Here is a 13,267-nt window from a genome sequence, read left to right as displayed (position 1 = left end):
GATTCTTAGGGAACTGACACCCCATCTGCCAACGAGGAAACTGAAGCTTGCCCCGAATCTGCTACTACCAAACAGAGCAGAGACCTGACCCTAAGTCTTCTGACGTACTACTTCGGTTCTTCCCTCAAGCATGAATTAACACAGGATGAAACTGAAAAAAAAAAGAATTCCTAACTGTGTCAAAGCATGAAAGAATCCCTAGTCTACATGAAAACTCAAGAGAAAAGACGATATAATTTGGGGATGTATTTTAAGCTTTATAAAATCCTCCCACCCCCGCCTCTGAGTAGGAAAGTGGGTAAAAGCAGAATCTGGGGTGAGAAGTCATCTGATTCATCCATGATCTGGTGGAGAAGACTCTGTAAGCAAACACCCTGCATTTATTTCAAGTACCGTGTCTCATTCTGCCAGCCTTGGCAGCCAGCCCACTGCGTTTGCTTCAGGGGCCCTCCTTTGGAGTCATGGGCAGGGCGCTATTTTGGGATGATAAAAGTGGCCTAAAACATGCGGCTGGGGAGCTTGAATTTAAAAGGACAGACACATGCAAAGGACAGATTGAGCCATCTGGCCGCTGTGGCACGTTGGGGGTTAAGCATCCAGATGTGTGCCGGGGCTTCGCCTGGCACGGCCCAGCCTCGCCCGCAGAACATCACCCCTGTGTCCTGCCTGTTCCAGGAAGCAGCTGGAGGGGCCGGCAAGAGAGAGCACGTGGTCCCGGAGGTGAACCGGGGACAGCCTCGGAGCAGCCAAGTGAACACTGACAGACAGGTCTGTGTGTGCTGCAGAAGCCAGTTCCACGGCTCAGATGAACGACTTGTTGCGGAATTCACCACAAGGGGAAGTGAGTTAATGGCTGGGGCGCTTCACCCCCTGCCTAGATGCGTCATCAGATCTACTCGTAAAGCCTGGCTCCCAGAATGCGTCTGCTCACCCAAATGTGGTTCTGTGGGGCTACAAGACATTTCCACGAGGGACTCTCACGAAGGAGAAAGTTCTGAGGCTTTCTCCGTGCCAGGAGCAGGGCCAGTGGCCTGAGCCTGACAGCTGGTCCGGGCGTGGTCAGATCTGCTGACAGAAGCCCAAAGCTGCCGGCACCCCATGCTGGGACTTGTGACTCACCAGCCCCTCTCCCCCACAGCCCCACGCTCTCCGGCAGGCCTCAGCATGCAGCCCCACCGCCCAGTGCTCGGACTCATTCCTCCACCCGCCTGCCCATCAGGATTTGTCCTTATCTCCAGCACTAGCCTTCCCCTGCCCCCCAGCCGCAGCCTAGGCCACCACCTCCAGGTCCCAAGCAAACTGTGTCCAGACCGTCTCAGACCCAGCCCTGGCTATTGTCAGAGGCTCCCAGGCGGAGTCCTGGCCCTTTAAATTCAGCAGCCCCATACCCTCCGTGCCCAGCTGGCCCACCAGAATGAGACACAAGCAGCACCTGTTCTAGACCCATCCTGTTTACCCTGGACCTACTATTTTTGCTCTCACCTCCCCGGTTCTCAGATTCCTGGCTCCATATCCCAGTTGCCGTTGCTGCGTCTGGCCCCCTGGTCACTTTGGTGACCCTTTGGACTTCCCTTTTTAGACCACAGCCTCTCACATGTTTCTGACTCAACTTGCTCTGCAGTACTGGCTTGCCCCCCGGTCTCAGGTGAGGACTCCATGATTCAGCCCCAGCCCCTGGGTCCTCCTTCAGCTGGGATCCTTCCCAGGACAGGCAGCGGGTGAGGATTTGCTCCTATGGTCCCTGCCTGCTTCTACCCTCAGCCTTCCTTTGCCCTCCAAAGCCAGCAGCTAGGGATTCCCTGATCGAGCCCCCGGCTGCTGGCCCCATCTTGGGCCCTAATTCCTGGAATCCCTCCCTCACCTGGAACAGTTCTGCCGTGGGCTCGGCTTCTGGTTTCAGGCTGGCCTTGCCTGGGTCCCACCAGGCCCACCCCACCCCCACCGCTGCCCCCACGGTCTCACTGCGATCAGAGGGAGGCTCTCCGGCCTCTCAGGGAGTGGAGGTCTGAGAGAAGAGGGCAACACTGCCTCGGGCAGAGCCCTGACAGGGCACGGAGACTGGGAAGTCTCACATCTGTCTGCAAACATTTCTGTCTACAGGGTTGGGGTGACTTATGAGGAGAAACGTAACGAGGCATCAGAAGGCAAGGGAGGCACTTGCCATCTGGGGGGCCTTGTTTCCTACTCTAAATTGTGTGTCTGGGCTGGGGGAGGGCATGTGCTTCCTGATATCTCAAACAACCATCCAGTTCTAAGTCCCTGGAAGTTAAGAGTGGCCCCCTATGGTTCAGAGCTTTTTCTTTGCCAGACTCCGGGTCTGACTTTAGCGACATGTCTGTCATGAATGTTCTCCACCAATGAATGAATGAGCCCAAGGTTTCCCTACTCCCCACCTCTCTATTCCCTCCACTCCAGAAGGTGCAGAGACAAGGGCCAGAGCCAGCCCCTGTTCCTCTCTTCCTCCTCTCCATCATCCCCTTCCCTAAAGTCTTAGGGACCCAAAGACCAAATTCCCCTAAAAGTTCAGGCGGCCGCTTGGTTTTCTTTTCCATAAGCCAGCTTTCCTTTAGGAGTGCACACTGTGATGGAATGGTGAGAAGCGAGATTTTGGCACCTGGTCCCCAGGGTGATTCCTGCTATGCCATTTACTCATAATGCGACTCTTGACAAGCAATTTAACTTCTCTATGCCTGTGCCCCCATCTCTAAAATTGGGGTACTGAGAGTCCCTCCCTCAGTGCATTGTCATGAGGATTACAGGAGTTCATTCATAGAAGAGTAGTAGCTAGTATGTAAGCTAGCTGTAAGCTCTTATGTACTGATCACTGTATGTCAGGCCTTATTCTAAATACTTAGTATCCAATAATTCATTTTTCCTAAGCAAAGTAGAACAGGAACAGAAGGATCATTCCATTATTCTAATGTACATTATTATTAAACATTATTAATAGTAATTAATATATTTTAATATTAATTTAAAATATTGTTAATCAAACATTGTGCCCATCAGCAGGAGTTAAAATGCACTATCAACCAACACTCATCACAATTCCTGTTACACTAAGGAATCACATTGTTTTTATTTTTTTAGTGCTCTCTCTATTGGCCTTGGTAAGGTCTCTATATAATAAATATTCACACCTGGTCAAAAAATAAACTGTTCAAAAAATATAAAAAATAAACTGAACTTTGAAAAGTTAGGGGATTTCCCCATGTGAATACAAACCCAGTGTGTGAAGATGAAAAAATGAAGCACCTGGGGAACAGAGACTCAGTGGGGCCCCGATACGCTCGCAAGCCTGTCAGAGTGTGTCAGAGTATAAACACAATTGTGTGTCTCTTTTGATTTACCAGGTTTGTAATTTAATAAATTATATTAAATAATATATTAATGTTGCTGTATAGTCTTTGAAGTTATCATTTCAATGACGGCAGGATAACCCATTTAGTTAATTACCATAATTGAACTGGCCTCATTATCACATATTGGCAGGGTTTTTTTTACTATCATAAATAATCCTGTAGTACACACCTTGGCACAGGCTACTTTTTCTTTTGTTTTAGATTATTTCTTAGGCTAATTCTCAGAAATGGGGTAATGGGATCAAAGAAGCTATTTAAAACTCTAATTGCCTCCGTCATCTCATACATCTCTTCTCGGTTAGTGGAGAATTCCATTGGAGGGAGGAAACTCTCCTGGGGAAAGCTGGAAGAAGGAGATAGGAATTAACATTTGCTGTTGAATGCCAGACATCGTGCGGGCTTCAAATTCAGTGTTTGATGCGCCACGATCCTGACCTGCCCGGACTTGCCGTCACTGATGTTGCCGTGGCCATTTGTGAAGACATTTGCCAAGCCGTACGTTAGTTTTGTTCATTCCATCTCATTTAATCCACACAACCATGCTCCGAGGAAGATATTATCTCCATTTTATGGAAGAGGAAACAGGAACTCAGGGAGATTAAGCTAAGGTTACACAGCTAACGAATGGAAGAATCTGGATCCAAGTCTGTGCTCCATCTGCTCTGCCACATTGTGCTCTATCCTCCCTCCACCCCCCAGCCCCATATTTACGGATTGGATTTTTCCCTCTCTGCTCTGTATGGACAGGGAGAATGCTGGAGATGGAGATAGGGGAAGGTCAAGATGCAGAACTGCTCTGAAGACTGAATCCTCCTGGCCATCTCCCCACAGACTATTTCCCTTTTCTTTCTTGCTGTGGAAAGCATAATATTCAAGGACATGCACATTATTCCAAAGAGAGGGCTGCCTCTGAATAGAGGACACACCACCTATCAATTGACTGATCAAGTATCCTTTGAGGCTAAGTATGTCTCAGAACAGGTGTTTCTGAAGCTGAGCACATGGACTGAGTCTATCCTTATGTTAAAATAGTTCTCCCATGGAATTATTTGACCTGGCCCAGCATTTATAAACCTCGCACACATTTCAATATCTCAATCAGGGGCGCCTAGCTGGCTCAGTCAGTAGAGCACGTGACTCTTTGATCTCGGGGTTGTAAGTTTGAGCCCCATGTTGGGTATAGAGATTGCTTAAAAATAAAATCTTTAAAAAAAATACTCTAACCTCAGGGGCGCCTGGGTGGCACAGCGGTTAAGCGTCTGCCTTCGGCTCAGGGCGTGATCCTGGCGTTGTGGGATCGAGCCCCGCATCAGGCTCCTCTGCTATGAGCCTGCTTCTTCCTCTCCCACTCCCCCTGCTTGTGTTCCCTCTCTCGCTGGCTGTCTCTGTCTCTGTCAAATAAATAAATAAAATCTTAAAAAAAAAGATACTTTAAAAAAAATAAAATAAAAATAAAAAAAATACTCTAACCTCATTCTATATTCGTGCTAGCCTTTTTCCCTACCAAAGGAGACCTGCATCATTTTTCCCTCCTACTTTGAAATTGTATTTCCCATACTGAATACTGTCACAAACACATTGGATTAATAAAATTCCAGATGTTCCATGATGCATCTGGGTCAGGAATACCGTGACTATCTCAGGAACTACCAAGGAAAAAGCTACAGCTAGAGAGGGTTATGGAAAGACAGGAGCTGACACCCACACAGTCAAAGAGAGCAGATTTAGTGAAATGAATAGGTTAGAAGTCACTGCTGGGTGTGGCAGGAGATCATCTGGATGGTTCCAGAAGCTAAGTTTTGCAGTACGCTAAGCTGCACAGACCATGTATTCATCAGGCCTCTTTCGGATCCAAGTGTGGAAATCTGACCGGCTGAAGAAAGGAGAAGTTATTGGCGCCTAGCTGAAAATTCTAGGTGTAGTTGTCAAGTGTAACTGGATCCAAGTTTGTCATCACTTAAATTTTTAAAAAGTAATGCATCACTTAAGAGGTGTCATCAGGAATGTGTCCCCATCTCTTCGCTCTGCTTTTCTCTCTGCAGTGATGACAAAAATACCCCCAGGAGCTCCAAACTTCTTTTCCACAGAAATCCCAGTGGGAGGAGAGTACCTATTTCCTAATTGTTCCATCCAAAGTCCCAGGATTGACTGTCAGTTGGCCTGAATTGGCTCATGTGCTGAACATTTCAGCTTGACTTTCAAATCCGCTCTCCACCCTTCTCCCTGCTCTGAAGCTGAGAGGCCGGCCTGTGTGGATGCATCAGTAGCTTCTTTCCCCTATGCTTTCCTTTGGGCATTGTCGTAGGAAGACCAGCAGGAGACTGGAGGAAGAGAAAAGAATGAGATGAGGATCTTCATTCCCTCCAGTTCCCTTAGCAAGAGTCTGCATGGATTAGCTGTGTCTCATGGTCAGTAGTCACAGTTCCTTCCTCAGCTCTCTCTACTCATCCTTCTCTCTTTGACTTCGAGTAATGGCTCCTCAATCATGTCTGTACAACCTATGTGTGGTACCAACACCCTGCTATGAGTAACCCAAGGAACTGTACTTTCACTTAGAGTTTTCTTATACTCTGCCCACACCTCTGTGGGAAGGTTATTTGATAACCCAATTTGAGAGTTTCATCTGTTTCCAGGATCCTCACTAATACAGCTAACATACCCATGCCTATATCAAATCTATGTTTCTCATTGGGCAGGCCTGGGTCACATGCCTACCCATGAAACCAAGGTCTGAAATCAGCTCCATTCACTGGAGTGGAGGAGGGTAGTCCCCCAAAGAGAAAGGCAAGAACAACGTATAATCACTATGGTTAGCAAAGTAGGTAAAAAGGAATTCTGCTCATGAGCAAGTATCAGGACTACTCAAGTTTCTTCAGAAGCAGTACTCACATATAAAAAAGGATGCGTTTCAGAGAGTAAATGCATGCTGAAACAGCGGCGAGCATGCCTTTCATCCATGTACACTCAAACTGAGGCCTCCAAAAGAGCTGGCTACTCATTTTCTGAGCTCTGGGACTGTTGACAACTCTCTTCTGAAACAAATTGAAATTTCTATCATTGATTCACGTTGAAATGTCATGAAACAGCTTAGGCCTTGGCTGACTGAGCAATAAAGCAGGTCCTCTTGGCAGCTTAAATGAGCTGCCCCTGACAGCAGGACAGGGGACAAGGCATTAAACGTTGCCAAGAATGGGCAATTTGAGAGCTGCCTAGTGACAGAAATGACAAGGCCAGAATCATAACCACTTTGAAAAAAATGACATCAGTTGAAGGATAAACATACAGCAGGACAAAAGCAACCTCATCACAGAGCTATAAATGCTTAGATGAACATTTGGTCTGATAAACCATGAAACCCTTATATCTTAGCAGGGAATTTTTTTTCATATTGATTAACCCCCATTATAATGACTGGTTCTGCCTTGCAGGTGATGGATGAGTCACCTTGCAGGTAAAACCATGGACCATCACCCCAGGGAATCTCAGTCCTTTACCATAACCCAGAAAACCACTAGTACAGATATTGGTTACCTCATCCCCCAACTCCATGTTTTGATGGAGACCCCACTGTGCCTTTTTAATGGACAGGTTGACATTTAATGACACGTGAAGGATATTTGGCTTTCCCGGTCAGTTTTCTCAACAAAGTCCCAGATGCTGCTTTGGTTGGAGTTCACGAAGATGCATTTGCCAGGAAGACAGGCCTCCTGAGCCAGTTGTGTGCCTCTCCTACACCCACTAGTAGTTCCTTTGTGATACGATCCCATAGCATTTCTCTTCATCCATAAGGACACTTGGATATCAGCTCTCTGGAGGAAAGGAGATCTAAAGAACCGATTTGCTTCAGCGTCTCTGGAGTCCAAGAAATGAAGAGTTTGGGATCCAAAGAGAGAAGATATCCAAGGGCTCTAGCCAGTGGAATCCCTTAGCCATACTTGGTCCCTATGGGAAAATGGAAAGATCATAGCATGAGAGGCAAACAGACCAGGTTCAAGCTCTAGTATGTGACCTTGAGCAAGTCATACCTTTATGACTTTGTTTCCTTCTCATCTAGTATTATTGTTTCCAAGACACAAATGATATGATAAACATTAAAAATAAAAAATGAGTTCTCTGAGCCAAGGCAGATCTGATTGGTATTTCCAAGGACATTCCTGCTTTGAAGGACACACTTAAACAAAAGTTATCAATAAACTTAAAGGACAGAATAGAGTAGGGGAAGCATGGCATAAAGTTTTCCTCTTACCAGCCATGTTCACTTCATGGGGAAAAAATGTCCTGATCAATGGGTACAAGAGGAGAGTCTGGCACCATGCATGACATCCTTGTTTTGGAGACTGAGAGCATTGAGCTTGAAAGTCAATTCTTAGAGGAAGTCATGTGTCTTAGCTCTTCCTTCAATATCAATAAAAACAAAATTCTAGTGGGTTGTAAACATAAACACTTATTTCTCACTACACAGAGTGTCAGGCTGTGGGTCGTTTTGGATTCGTTCTGCTCCACAATTCTTCTCAGTCCAGGACCCAGGCAGAAGGAGATGCCCTCCTTTGGGATGTGCTGTGCTCATGGCAAAAAGCAGAAACTCAAATGGCCAAGCCAAATCAGATGATCACATTTAAAACTTCTCCTCAGACATAACATAAGTCATATTATTCACATTTCATTGGCCAAAGCAAGCCATATGGCCAAGCTCCAAGTCAATGGGGAAGGGATATATAATCTAACTGGCAAGGCAGAATTGAGAAACAGCAATTGATGCAGTCTACCAGACGGTGTTTGAGAAAGATACTTTCAGTATGAAGATGCGGCATCTCTTTCCTTATTTATTTTCTATAATACACGTGTAACATACATGTAATTTTTTAAAAATTGAAAAGTTGTAAAATGCTAGTGTATCTTGTGAATATTGGGATTCCCAAAGGAGGGAGCAAGCTGATACCTGGAGAGAGGAGGGCACCTATGCTGATGGAAGTAGGGGGAGGAATATGCACAAAGCTGGGAGCTCTTCAGAGAATCTGTGAGTTTATAGGAGGAGATAGCAAGGGAACTAAGTACACGACAAGTAGATCCACAAGGGAAGCCCAGGACAAGCCTCAACAGCAAGTGGATAAGCAAGTGGACTGGTGTCACTTGGATAAGCAGATCAGGTCAAGACCTGCCGAAGGCACAGAGGTCTCAAAAGATGGAAATGAAGTGATGAATGAATGTTAATGATGTTTGGAAAACAAGGACTATGGAATACTGGTTAAAAAAAATAATAAGATGTCTTCTAAGATAGCAGTTTCAACAGGGAGTCAGGCATTATTAAATCATTGAATATTTATCAAGTCCCTACTAGGCAGCAGGTACCATGCCAAGTACTGCCGGTACACTGGTGCACAACACAAGAGACGCCATTTCTGCATTCACAGAACTCAGAGTTGAATGATAGAAATGGGCAACAATCAGGGATGCCTGACTGGCTTGGTCAGTAGGCATGTGACTCTTGATCTCAGTGTTGTAGATTCAAGCCCCACATCGGCTATAGAGATTACTTTAAAATAATAATAATAAAATAAAAATCTTAAAAAAAAGAAATTGGCAACAATCAAATCTCAAATGGATGCTCAAGCTTCTCTCAATCTCATAACACTTCCCCAGTGTGTTCACTTTCTATCACTCAAAACAACTACTTCCCCAGTTCTCCCTCTTCAAATCCATTATTCCCAATATCGCTGCCCCTACACACAGCAGATAATCACTCATCATACCTAACTAAAAAAAAAAAAAGCAACTAACAGTTCCCCCTAATCTTTCCACCAACAAAATACCAACCTACCTACTCAGTACACATTCTCTTTGCTTCCTTTTTCTTATGATGGGTAATCCCTACCTACTCTCTATCCCATACCCTCTTGCATTCAGTCTTCTTTCCTGCAGTTATGCTTTGTCTCTCCTGCATTCTCCCTCCCTACCGGGTCATTTGCATTATTATACAAACATGTTGTAGTTAGGAAAGGGAGAAGGCAGAATTTTCCCTTCCAAGAAGAATTTGGAAATGAATGAGAATGCATTTTGGTTGTCACAATGAGCAAGGAGACCTAGTGGCATTTAGCTGGGGTCAGGGATGCTGTGTTCCATCTTTTTAAAAAGAAAAACTCCCTTAAACCTTACAACTTCCACCAACTATTACCAACTACTTCTCAAAACCTCCACAGAAGAACTTCTTGATAGAGTTATCTCTGTCCACTGTCTCCACTCCTTCATCTCACAATCTCTGGCCACCCACTCCAATCATGTTTCTGGCCCCACCACTTCCCAGAGACTATTCTTATCAGAATTACCAGTGACCCCCACATTGCCAATGCAGAGGTCACTGCTCGATCCTCATCTTATTTGATGTCACACAGCATTTGACCCAACTATCTACTCCTTCCTCCTTGAAAGGTTACCTAAGGTGGGTGTCTCTAACTAACAAGACCAAACAGAACACTCTTGATTTATTCTTCGCCCCAAGCAAATAACCAGCCAACAAAACAAACCAAAAAGACCTGCTACTACTCTTCCTTTTGTGTCCGGAAAGGTTATGCAGATATTCAAGCCAAAACACAAAAACAAAAAACAAGCAAACAAAAACCAAAAGAAACCAAAAAACCACACTAAGCCATTTTCTACTATTTCCTACATAAATCCATCAGCAAGTCCTATCCACTCTATGCCTAAGATATACTTCCAAAGTCTATACTTCCCTCCATCACTATTGCCCCACTGGTCAAAGCCATTGACATCCTCCCCTCTCTGCCCTCTACTTGTGCCTATCTGTGATCCATTCTTCATTCAGCTCCCAGAGTGAACTTTTTAAAATGTAACTCCCGGGATACCTGGGTGGCTCAGTCCGTTAAGTGCCTGCCTTTGGCTCAGGTAATGATCCCAGGGTCCTAAGATCCAGCCCCACATCTGGCTCCCTGCTCAGTGGGGGAGACTGCTTCTCCCTCTCCCCACCCCCCCTGCTTGTGCTTTCTCTCCCTCTCTCTCTCTCAAATAAATAAATAGAATCTTTAAAAAATAAAAATAAATAAATAAAATGTAACTCCCATGCTTGAAACCCTCCACTAAAATTTCATTTTGTTATGAATAAGTTCTACATTCCTTATCCTATCTTACAAACCCACATGATCTGACCCTTGCCTACCTTTCTGATTGCACTTGATACTAATATGTAAGCCACACTGGCATTATTTCCATCCTTGAAATATCCATCTCATCCACACTTTTTGTGCAGCAAATGTTAAGGATTTATTGCATAATGCAATTATGCTTAGAGCAGATGTTAGTGGGCAGTGATATAGGTTGCATATCCAGTTTACCACTCTAGATCAGAAAGAGCCTCTGATCAGAAAGACAAAGGAGGTTATTATATATTGATAAAGGAGGCACTCCATCAGGAAGATATAACAGATATAAACACATGCATACCTAACAACAGAAACCCAAAATACATGAAGCAAAACTGACAGAATTAAAGGGAGAAGTAGATCTACGCTAATAGCTGGAGACTTCATACCCCACTTCCAATAATGCGTAGAACAATTAGAAGACCAACAAGGAAAGAGAGGACTTGAACACAATAAACCCACTAGACCTAACGGACATATGTAGAACAGTCCACCCAACAACAGCAGAAAACACATTTTCTTTTTTTTTCTAAGGTTTTATTTATTTGACAGAGAGAGAGAGCTCGCGCACAAGCAGGGGGAGAGGCAGAGGGAGAGGGAGAAGCAGATTCCCCTCTGAGCAAGGAGTCCAATGCAGGACTCTATCCCAGGACCCTGGGATCACGACCCGAGCCAAAGGCAGACATTTGACTGACTGAGCCACCCAGGTGCCCCAATACATTTTCTCAAGTACACAGGAAACAGTCTCCAGGAGAGACCACATGCTAGGCCACAAAACAATAAATTCAAAAGAATTTAACTCATAAAGCGTCTTCTCCAACCACAGTGGAATGAAACTAGAAATAAATAACAGAAGCTAGTCTGGAGAATTCACAAATACATGGAAATTGAAACAGACTCTACCAATCAATGGGTCAAAGAAGGAGTTCCTGGCAAAATTTAGAAAATTCTATCTCACCTAGCTGCCCAGTAATTATAGTACCTACTTACTACCTTAATACCCTAGAGGAAGTAATTGCATGATGTCAAGGAAATGCTATAAATCCTTATACAAATCAGCTTTCGCTGCATAACAAACCACCACAAAACTGTTGTGCAACAATAAGCATTTATTCTCAGGTTCACAGGTCTTCAGATTGGCTGAGACAGGCTGCTGTCGGCTGTAGATGTGCAGGGAAGCAGGGACAGTCTGCTGAAGGAGCAACAGCTACCTGGGGACATTTTCTTCTCACAGCAAAGGATAAAAACTCCCAAACAATGAGCAGTGATGCTCACAATTCTTCTTAAGGCCTAGGCTCACATGTTGTGCGTTATCACTTCTGCCCGCGTACCATTTGCTTTAGCCAAAGCAAATCATACAGCCAAGTCCAACATCAGTGAGAAAGAGAACAATATTTACCCCTATCATAAGGGTTAGAGGGGAGGGAATGAAGATTTGCTGAATAATAATCTACTCTTCCACAACCCCCCCCCCCACCGTCCTGGGAGAAGAGCTTTAAACAGTGGTGCTGTTGTTATTACTTATGGGTACTGAGCAATAATGTCTTTTTATTAACCGTGTTGGTTGTATTATGAATGAATAACAGTCATATTCTTGCTGTATTTGCTACTGCTGAAAGCCATATAGAAATGTTAAATTCTTCAAAGCCATTTTATCCAGATTCAGTCAACACATGACGACTTACTAATTTATTATCAGCTGAGTAGCCTTATCACCTCAAGAACTCGTACTTCAACACAATCTCTTTTCCAGTCCTGAATGAGAACTTTTAAGATGTCCGTGTGATATATCAAAGCACTAAAACTGAATCTGACACCATCAATAGGAACAGAATGAACATAACCTTCTTTGAAAACCTTCCTAAGAGAAAAATCCCTTTGACTTGTGGAAAACTTCAACTTTCTGGAGGAATCTTAATGAACTTTATCTCTGTTCAAGTAAAACATATCTGGTGTAAATACAATATAGTGTCTAAACTTCCCTGGCCCTGAAAGACCTTGATATGCTGCTAATATTTTCACATGCAAAAAAAATGATGAAGCTGATGGTGAATGATGACATTATCCTGAATTCCACATTGTTCAATTGATGATACACAGCCTTCATTTATGCTACAACCTCCCTTCCAATAAACATCTCTCCCACAAGATTTTCATCTTATTTGTTTGATTTAGAGCTCAGTGGAAAGAAGGATATTTTTATCTTAATTTCATGCCAGAAAATATGAAGTCATGAAAACATACTGAAAAGGACAGACGTTTTTTAAGCGGGATCTTAAGAGCCAGGCCCAAAGCCTGTTGCCAAATTCAATGAAGAATTGTTTGGAATAAGAACAGAACATTGCTCTGGGATTGAGCCAGCTAGAAAGGCTGATACACTATGACATCTCTGGCATGTATAACCTCCCTGGCCTTGAAATGAACTCTGGAGGAAGGCAGCATGGCCAAAGTCAGCAATGAGGTGAAGAGTGCAGCTCCAAGACCTAAAGTACCCAAAACCTCACTATGCAAGTCAATCTAGTCGGGGGGAATGTCCATCTAAATTAGTGAAAAGTCAGAATTCTCATTATTTCCAAATACGAGGAATACTTCTGGGTTTAAACTATTGACAAACAGAATCAAAGTTTTTTCCACTTCTTCCAAATGCCATTGAAATAACAAAGATATAAAAAGAAAAACAAAGCAGTACTAGAAAAACCCAGAGGAATGCTATCACCACCAAAGAAATCTTGATGAATTTCTGAGAGATGT

Source organism: Ursus maritimus, unplaced genomic scaffold, assembly GCF_017311325.1.
Source record: "Ursus maritimus isolate PB19 unplaced genomic scaffold, ASM1731132v1 scaffold_23, whole genome shotgun sequence".
Classification (NCBI taxonomy): domain Eukaryota; kingdom Metazoa; phylum Chordata; class Mammalia; order Carnivora; family Ursidae; genus Ursus; species Ursus maritimus.
This window is presented reverse-complemented; position numbering follows the sequence as displayed.